The following is a 10,618-nucleotide window of genomic DNA, read 5'->3' as shown; positions in this document are numbered from 1 at the left end:
TGTAACAAGTTTGAAATCATTTTCATCACTATTAAACGAATTTTAAATTTTGTATATTTACGGCTAATTAAAAATGCAATTATAAAATGCATATTTTTTAGTCAAATTGCATATTTTTAATTTCCTTATAAATAAATTTAGTTCACAAAATTTTCTGACGCTCGAACAAATTTAATACGGAAAATCGCATTCAAATTCGACTTACTCCTTAAAATTTTCGGACTTCGAATCGTTTTTAATGTTTCGTTTCTGCGACTAACTATTGTATGCAATAATATGATTTGATATTGTTATGTAGTCAATTGTGGTTGAAAGTTTATTTGTATTATCCAAATTAACAGGTAGGTTAATAAAATGACCCAGAATAATTGTTTTATTTATTTGTTTTACAGATTAAATATATAAACATGGACAATGAATTCTAAGGGTGATCTAAATTGAGTTTCCTAACTATAACTTTAACTTACTGTAATTGTTGAAATACCATGTAGACAGTGTTGATGACACAATCGCTTGTTTTTTTGACGTCACGTAAATACAAAAAGATTTCCTCTTTTAAATATCCACACACACACATAACTGATATTCCCATATTAATATATACTAGAAAATTTGCACCTAATTAGCGCCTTCGTGTATAAACAGTGATGTTTACAAAAAAATGTTTCAAACAAAAGTTGTTTATTTTTTTATGAGGAACATTTAAACTTTCTATCTCTAACGGTTTACAAGGTGGGTAGTACGGATCCTTAACCTATGTTGCTTATTTACGAACTTACCCTCAATTTTTACGTCCTGTGAATGCTAATGGAAAATGTTTTCATTCCGGAAAAATGTTAGGTTCCTTTGAGATTAACAAACAACGAATTACAGGATACAGTACTTGAAATTGTGTATAGATGTGTCTTATGAAACATTATTTCGGGATAATAAGGAATAAATTAGGCACTTTTATTTTAGAAAAGAATTCCATATCAAAAAATTCAGATCCATGAAATTGTGAACAAACGGGGAGATAGATGGTAGAGTTGCCACCTGTTCGGACCTCATCCGGAAGTGACGGGCGCAGTCAGGATCGAAAAATCAAAAATTAGCATTATGATTGCTGAATCGCCATCACGATGGATTTGACCTTAGCAATTAGAGTAGCGAGAATTGATTTTGTTCATGATTTAAGTGTTTATAGGACTTTTCAGCTGATTTTGTTGGTATCACGAGAAGTTATAAAACTTTTATATTCTTTCTATTTGAGTCACGCTCGTGCAGAATTTTCATGTTTGTTCGTTTTGTTCGAGCCATGCTTTTGTGAAATTTTTATGTCTGTACCTTGTAATTAAATGTTGATAGATACCTAAGGATTAATGCAAAAAAAAACTGTCTGATAGTTTTCGTGCAAATTGTTGAAATTAAATATGACGAAATCGGGCTTTCCTCCCCCCCCCCCCCTACAACCGCCTTCATAATATACTAGGCGAGAGACTTGACGGAGGTGGCAACTCTCCGATAAGTGTGGTCAAGCAAAGTGAAGGCAGTAATCCGATCGTCTTTGTTTATTAAATGGAAATTGTACAAAGAAGCGAGTGAGTAACTGCTAGTACCTCATATTTTTGTGTACAAGATTATAAGGACGTATTTTTTTTATAGAGTAAATTATTATATTAGTTCCTGTTACACCTAAATTAGATATTGTGATTTATATTTTCTGTTATTTAATATGTTAATAAAAAAATAAGAATAAAATTTTTTAAAACATAATACATTTTTAGAGTAAAATAAGACCGTTTAATAAGTATAGGGCATAATGGCGCCACTTTTAGGAATCCGCTAATTTTGGGGTTACCCTCACTGAAAAAGAAAATTAAAATAATGACAACTTCATTACGAAGATTTTTCAAACAATTTCCTAACGATTGGAACAAGTACAGCTAAATATTTGTATTTACAATAGAAAAGTATTGAATTTAAAATATGAATTCATTGATACAAAATCACTGAAGTTAAATAAACAAAATCATTACTGCTATGAAAGACATTGATTTTAGTTTAAAGTCATGCAATTTATTAATGGAAAATCAAATTGTACTTACTTGGAATATATAATCGTGTTAATAAAGCGAATCGATGAATTAAAAGAAAAGTTTTTTGCGTTTACTTTAAATAGAATATGTATTTGGTTATAATGATCGTATATCTATCATGTCTAGTCCATATGTGATTGAGGCAACTTCATGAAGATTGTTGTTACCAGTTAACAGAGAGTTTGAAATGAATATATTGATCATTTTTATAAGATTTACTAAATTTGTTGGTATACATGTAAACAGCCACCAAAAATTTATTTCGGAAAAATACACACGCTTTCTTGCCAAAAACTAAAATTAAAGTTTAAACCTTTTTTAAACTGTCAAAAACACGGGCATTCAATTTGGTGACGTAATACCGGTATCATTATGCGAAATAACACAGATAAGTTTGACAGATATATTCATAGACATCTGATTATAATAAATATAAATACTTATTATCTATGGATATATTATACCCAGCTGTCTACACTAAACTAACTGATGGTCTATGGCTCATACCGATATGACATCATAGCAAGGCTTGCCCGCGTTTTAGGTTACGTGATATACAGTTTAAAAATTACGATTTTTAATTTTAATATTTTAAAAGAAGAATGTGTTTTTATGACTCGAAATCAGAATATTTAAGTATATTTTTACATAAATTTAAACTTTTTTCAAATTTCATAATTTATTTTTCACTACCGAAAGTACCCTATTATTTCAATGAATGTGCCACTGCTTCCTAGACTATATTGTAAAAGATATAAGTTATTTTTTTTTATATTTAAGTCAATATAAAATTTATCAGTTTTGATTAATTTTTTATGACTTTTTTATGTTCTTTTATGAACATTTTAAAACATTTAATAGATATATTTTGTGTTATTTTTATATTATGAAGCATTAAAATAAAAATGGACTTCTATGTTAAAAGAAAATCAAGTTTAGGAGCAGAACAATTAAGATTGTTATTTATTGAGTTTATGCTATTTTTCAGTCTTATCAATGCATATCTCAAGTTTAACGGCCTACACGTTTTTAGCTTAAGATTTTATACATGTTTTGAAATCGAGTACCTACACATATCTACATTTAAAGTGTTATATATAAAAATTGGTCGTTGTTAAGGTTATACGACTACTAGCAAATTCTTTGGATTTATTAAGATAGTACGATGTTGACAGTCTCTTGTAAACTATTTATTCAAATTCTGTGCCATATAGGATTGCCAACTGCTCAAGCTTAGAAGGTTTTGCCGTGTGGTCGGGTTTTTGAAAATTTTGCCGGGCCACCGCAAAAAAATTTGCATTATGATTGCTGAATCCCCATCACGATGGATTTGACCTCAGCAACTAGAGTAGTGAGAATTGATTTTGTTCATGATTTTAGTGTTTATAGGTCTTTTCAGCTTATTTTGTTGGTATCACGATAAGAAGTCAGTTGTAAAACTTTTATATTCGTTCTATTTAAGTCACGTTCCTCCAGAATGTTCATGTTTGTTCGTTTTGTTCGAGTCATGCTTGTGTAAAATTTTTAGATCTGTACCTTTTGATTAAGTGTTGATAGAAACTTAAAGATCAATGCCAAAAGAAAGTGAATGATAGTTTTGCTGCAAAATGTTTGACAAAATGTGTAAATTTCTAATATATTTATTAAACTTCATACTTATAATTTTGATGTAGTTGAAATAAATTAAATATGACGAAATTGGAATTTCTCGCTGCAATACCCCCCCCCCCCTCACAAAACCAACTTCACAATGTGTCGGGTGGGATCCCTACTTATGTGGGAGACACGAATACTTTAATTTAAAACTTCCGGCGGCTAAAGTCGGCGGCTCAAGGCTAAATAGTGATGTTAACAAAAAAATGTTTCAAACAAAAGTTGTTTAGTTTTTTATAAGAAACATTTTTTATATTTAAACTTTTCTTCTATCTCTAACGGTTTACAAGATGGGTCTTATGGATCCAAAACTCAGCTGATCTGTGTCGCTCATTTACGAACTCGACCTCATTTTTTACGTCTTGACCACTCTTTAAAAATTTCAGCTTGATATCTTCTTTCGTTTTTGAGTTATCGTGTTTGACAGACAGACGGACAGACAACCGAAAATGAACTAATTAAGTGATTTTATAAACACCTACACCAAAATTTTGTTTGTGGCATCAATATTTTTAAGCGTTACAAACTTGGGACTAAACTTAGTATACCTTGATTTGTTTCATACATACATGGTATAAAACTGTCTTGATAGCTGATATTTCGATAATTGGTGTTTAAAGATTCAAAGAATGGCATAGATATCAGTTTTTTTTTACCGCAACCACCACTCTAAAATATGCATGATTTCAGGTGACATAAAGTCGAATGATATATAATTTTACTTCGAAAAGTTCAAAGTTTAATATATAATTTCTAACTGTTAAATATTTACAATAAAATAATAAATTTAATGAAATAAATAATTAATCAAACAGTAAAATAGGTTAAAATCTTTTTATATATAAAAAAAAAACGATTATTATTATTATTATTATGATTTTTTGAACAAAATATTTTTAATTATTTATTAATAAGATTTTTTTTATACTGTTGTGTTTTTATTTTTGTAGCATGATATACCGATTATGAAAAAAAAATTCATAAAAAAATTGTATAATAAACTCCGTCTGTGTTGTATACTTCTGAAGTATAGTCGAAATCGTTTTTAACGACAGTGGAAGGATGTAATAATAATAATAATAAGCCTTGATTCCAATAAATGGGGAACGGCCTTTCCTTTCACAAAAACAAAAAAGGATAATTGTAGGGAATGTAATCACAATAAGGCCAGAATGTCTAATGCGTTTCTCCACGCTTGTTTGTTAGTAGCAATTCTCGACCATGTATTTCCACTGTAGTTTCTAAATTCATTCGACCATCTCTGAAATTGTCTCCTACAATTTCTACTGTTCATTCGTGGTGTCCAGAATATAATAAGCTTTGCCCATCGATCGGTTTTGATCGTAAAATGTATCCTGACCAGGCCCACTTTAGCTTTTTAGTAATAAACTTCGCTGAGCTTCGAAACTGGCAGATATCCAGTTTATTACTAATCAGGTCTGTTAGAGCCCAAGATTGACATTGAATTAACTGTATATTGTTCATTTATTGATCATTTAACTTTTTTTGTTTTGTATTGATTTGCAATCGATCGATCTGGCTAATTAATTTTTAATAGTGTTAAGTTGTTAGCTTAACAGATACATTTGAATTACAAAATTTTTATTAAATTCAAAATACAGCCAAAGCTGAGAGAACTGGATAAGTGAAAAAACTCTATAAGTAGGAATAATAGCCAGGACCCGTCCTTTTAAGCTCCTAAAACTTCTATCAGTGAGAAACAGAAACCTCTGTAAGAGAGAGTTAGTTTTCCCTCATGGACTTCCGTACGTGAGACTGCTACTTATCTTTACCTCTATAAGCGACAGTGGAGCTTTATTTATTTATATTATTTAGGAGGAACTATAGCTACAATTTACTACATTCGTACTTGCTGTGACTTGTTCTTGCTGCGTAGCTCTATAAGCGAGAAACGCTACCCATGTACCTGCATTAGCGAGAAACTCGGGTCAGTGAGAAAGCTGTATAAGCGAGAATGAGATTGTGCTCACTGGAAGCGCTGGCATCGATTTTATTGTCACTACCATGATTACGCACACAACGAATGATAGCAATGTCACAACAAAGAATTTTGACTGTATTTTATATCGCTGTACGCTGTGTATTTGTGGAGTATATAAAATACTTTATGAAATATGGATCAAAGAGACTCTATAAACATTAAACAGTTTAGAAATTATTAGTTACATAAATAGTAATTGTAACTTAACAGTTCAGTTAACGATACACTAGTAATAGTAACAAAGTCGATGAGAGTTCATGTTTAGTACTCAGCACACAGTCAGTACTCCTCAGTATTGAAGAAATATTTATCAATACTAAATGATGTTAAATATCGGTTGATTGAATTTATTTCATAATTTTTAATACTTTTAATTAAGATGTTTTGTCTCTGTTTTTATACCATGTATATATGAAATATACATAGTATATTAAGTTTAGTCCAAAGTTTGTAACGCTTAAAAATAATGAAGCTAGGAAAAAAATTTTGTCATAAGTGTTCATAAAATCACCTAATTAGTCCATTTCGATAACTCAAAAACGAAAAAAGATATCGAGCTGAAATTTTACAGCGTACTCAGAACGTAAAAAGTGATTTCAAGTTCGTTAATGAGCATCATAGGTCAATTGGGTCTTGGATCCGTAGGACCCATCTTGTAAACCGTTAGAGATAGAACAAAAGTTTAAATGTAAAAAATGTTCCCATAAAAATTCTCATCGGACAAAGGAAAAAGTAAAATAGATGATGAAAATATTGTCAGGTGTGGGGTTCGAACCCACGCTCCCGTTTGGGAACCAGAGCTTAAATCTGGCGCCTTAGACCGCTCGGCCAACCTGACTCTATGTAGTAAATTTTGAAATTTTATCTCATACAGCTACGACTACTTATCCAATTCTATAAAAAATTTGATAAAAGTCAGATGTGGGGTTCGAACCCACGCTCCCGTTTGGGAACCTGAGCTTAAATCTGACGCCTTAGACCGCTCGGCAAACCTGACACTGATTTCCAAGAGAAATTTTTATTAATTATTTTGCCGAGTCTAAACAGAAACGTGAATAAGAATGAAAAACAAAATTTAGTGTGTCACAAACTTTAATATTATCGTAAGAAATAGATCAATGAATACTAAAACAGAAAGTGCAGTAATCGTCTATAAAAGATTGAAAACAATTCATTCTTTGTTTCAAATCTATAAAAGAAAAAAAATTAAAAGAAAGAAACTATAATATGATTTATCTATTATTACGTAATTTCTGATAAATAAATTAATTAATAAGTTGAACATTATTTTTTAATGAACATAAATGTTCCAAGATTATTCACAAATTGGAAAAAGACAAACAGATAAGTTTCAAACTTTTACTATTTTATTCATCCTTGAAAATGGTCATTTTTGAGTTTTACAAACATTAAATACTATGTTTTTATACCTTGTTTATATGAAATACAGATCAAGCTATATTAAGTTTAGTTCAAAGTTCGTATATTATTGATAGTTAGGTTAGGTTATATCAGCTGTCCACGAAGGACACACTTAGGCTATAGAGCCCATTGTGATACCATAAATGTGTTTTACCACCTTTCCGCTGATAATTTCATTTATCAGCTCCTCAATTTTAGAAGCTGAGTGCACCTCCTTCATGCATATACCTTGCACTACACCAGCCCATCACAATTATTAATTAATCGAACCCACTACCCTAAGCATATCGCGGACGGAATTGGTTACGCCTTAACCAACTGAGCTAATAGGGCGACATTATTGATGTTACGAACAAAATTTTGATGAAGGCGTTCATAAAATTTCTGAACTAATTCATTTCCATTTTTCCGTCTGTCTGCGTCTGTCCGTTCGTCATCACGATAACTCAAAAAACAAAATCGAGAAGGTAAACCGGGAAGTAGATTAAATTTGACTTATCAAGATTTGATTACAGACAGACAACGGGACAGGTGAAACTAAATATAAGCTTTTAAAAAAAATTAATTTGTATAAAAATATTAAACTTTTGACTATGAAAAGAAACTTTTTTACCCGAATTAAAAACATGTATAAACCGCAAACACCCAAGCATCACTAATAATATAAATAATAACGTTTACAAGAGTAATCAATAATTATTTATAAAAGATAATAGCGATTTATCGCAGATTTGCACATTAATTATAACTTCAATCCTAAATCAAAATCATAAGATCCGACCTCTAATACTTAATTATAATCGACCTGGATATAATATTAAATTATACATTTTTTGTCTCAAAAAAACATGTTGAAAAGGCTGTGTGGATGGATTTTACAGAACACAAACGGCTTAAAGACTCTCTTTTAGGTTCTTTATTATTTTATTAAATGTAAACTTTTGTAAGTGAGTTAGGGGACAAGTTTTAAACTGTTTTAAAAAAACATATCTTTAAGAAGATCTGCAAGGATTGAATAATACTAGAGATTTCAATAAAACTTTATAAATACATTTTTTAATTAACAAAGTTTACAAAAATCACATAAAATTCCTAGGTCATCGAGCTTTTTATTAATTTTTTTATTGTTCAAAGTTGGCTAAAAAAATGATGAATCATATAGATTATCCTTTTCAATTGGATATTTCTATACCAAAAAATCTAGAGAGTGTGATAAAAAACTATCTAAAATATTTAGACAATCTTGTAGTTTAAAATAAAACCATCAAAATATAAGATTGTCGATGAAATCAAAACAAAATTTTAATTTAATTATGAGTTCATCGAAGATCCAATTTTTTTATGAACAGAGGCGACTATAGTTAGTTTATTAATGATTGAAGAGAGATATCTATATAATCAAATTTATAAGCATCACTTGCACACAATATATTATATATTTTTGTAGTTTCGTGGTATTAGAAAGCTAAAAAAAATCACATTACTTGAGTACAAAGCATGTATTTGATTCATATGTATGTACCGTGCAATAAACCAAAATTTTTTTACAATGCTGTAGCTTTACAATCACCTTAAATCTAACAAAAGATTATCCTGCAGACATAATAATAAACTATCGTGGAATCAAATATAGGGTTTTTTTTGTTGATTAAGAACAACATAGACTTTTTTTTTTCAAAGACGACTTTGTAATATGTTCGTTATTTGTCGTTTAAAATACCACAGATCAACTTCATAATAATTCTACACGAATAGTCGCGTGTAAGATCATTTTGGTCTCAGGGTTTTTATTTTTTGTTTATTATTTGACATTTCATCTGTGCGTTTATTATAAAGATTTATAATTTCGTGATTTAAGAAAAATATTCAATATTCTAGTTTTTTTTTTTATTATTTCTTTTTATTTACTGAGAAATAATTAAGATAGGTTAATTCTAGATAATTTTTTAATTTTTTTTTTTAAGTCACATAACAATTTAAAACAAGATCTTTTTTTTGATTATGGTGATAAAAGATGCATCTTTATTTTGGTGATATTATAAATAAGAAGTTGCAAACTTCATGTATTTGCATAATGATTTAGTCTGTATACATAGCGTCGATGCCTTGTCCAGGACACAGACAAATTATTTTAGACGAAAATGCCTGACGTGTACATTACAAAACTGCAATCCCAACGCAAAGGCATATGTGGGGACTGCAACCCCAGGAGGGGGAGTATATCCTCAGTCTAAATTCTGAATTATGATCAGTGACCTCAAACACGTCCTTAGAATATTTCAGTAATGGCCAACGGGGCAAATTACCCAAGGAGGTTATAGTATATCGAAATTCTGACTTCGAAATAGTGATAAGCGAACCCGAAAACCCCCGAGTATACGTTTCTGATTCATTTTGTTAAATATTTTCAAGGTTTTAAAATTTTCTAAAATTATCTCAGAAATGGATTGTAATAATTGGCCTTTTTGACCCATGGTAATGGCCAAACTTTCTAGCGGCAAAAAGTTATAGATATAGAATTTGATATATGAATCTTCTTGAACATTTAAAAAAAAACTTGGACCTGAGTATATAAATTTCGAGATTTTCTCATACAGCTACGACTATTTATCCAATTCTACAAGAGATAAGCAAAAAAAATGATTTTGTCAGGTGTGGGGTTCGAACCCACGCTCCCGTTTGGGAACCAGAGCTTAAATCTGGCGCCTTAGACCGCTCGGCCAACCTGACTGTGCTTAATTAACTTTTTTAAAGAAATATATAAACGAGGGGTACTCAGTACTTAATCCATGCTTTTTTGCACTAAATTTTTCAAACGTTAAAAAAAGTTTTAAAATATTATTTAAAATAAATTAAATTACGTTAGTTAAAATATTATTATTTAAATTAATTAAATTTCTAATAATTATTTGATTTATTAGATTCGGTTTGGAATTATATTGGATGTTATTCCCCTTTGATATACAATCCATATGAACTTTTGAGTAAATACTAAATTAAATCCACAGGAATGTATGTCGGTTGTTTCCTAGAAAAAATACATCACAAAGTTATTACTAAATTCCATCTGTAAATTGATTAAATAATATTTAATTATTTACACTATAAAATAAATTCATTGATTTAAAATTAGAATGATATCCTGTTAAAAAAAAACTTAAACAATATATCCTTGTTGTCAATATCAATTCGCACCATGCGTGAATTTTATTGGAGGCGTTTCCATGGTAACGATACACTACTTTAATTATAGAATTGTATGGATTGCATTTATGACTTACATTGAAAATATAATGTCATTGTCTCACAAATTTAAATAAATAATTATGATAATTTACTTTTGAAAAATAATATTTGTGCAATTTGAATTCTTATTTTCATAATTTTTAATGCATTAAGTTTAATTAATTAGTCTTTTTCAATAATTTGAATTTGACATTTTTTATAACATTAACATGTAAAG

The 10,618-nt window shown here is 29.6% G+C and overlaps 2 non-coding genes across 2 annotated transcripts; both read right to left on the bottom strand.

The window, feature by feature from the left end:
* Positions 1–6,487: 6,487 nt before the first annotated feature.
* Positions 6,488–6,571, bottom strand: Trnal-uaa. Its single transcript has one exon. It is a non-coding gene; the product is annotated as a tRNA-Leu (tRNA).
* A 3,230-nt stretch (positions 6,572–9,801) lies between these two features.
* Positions 9,802–9,885, bottom strand: Trnal-uaa. The gene has a single exon. It is a non-coding gene; the product is annotated as a tRNA-Leu (tRNA).
* Positions 9,886–10,618: the final 733 nt, after the last annotated feature.

The sequence above is a fragment of the Chrysoperla carnea genome, chromosome X (assembly GCF_905475395.1).
Source record: "Chrysoperla carnea chromosome X, inChrCarn1.1, whole genome shotgun sequence".
Taxonomy (NCBI): domain Eukaryota; kingdom Metazoa; phylum Arthropoda; class Insecta; order Neuroptera; family Chrysopidae; genus Chrysoperla; species Chrysoperla carnea.
The sequence above is the reverse complement of the archived record's forward strand: the minus strand, read 5'-3'. Positions and strand labels throughout refer to the sequence as shown.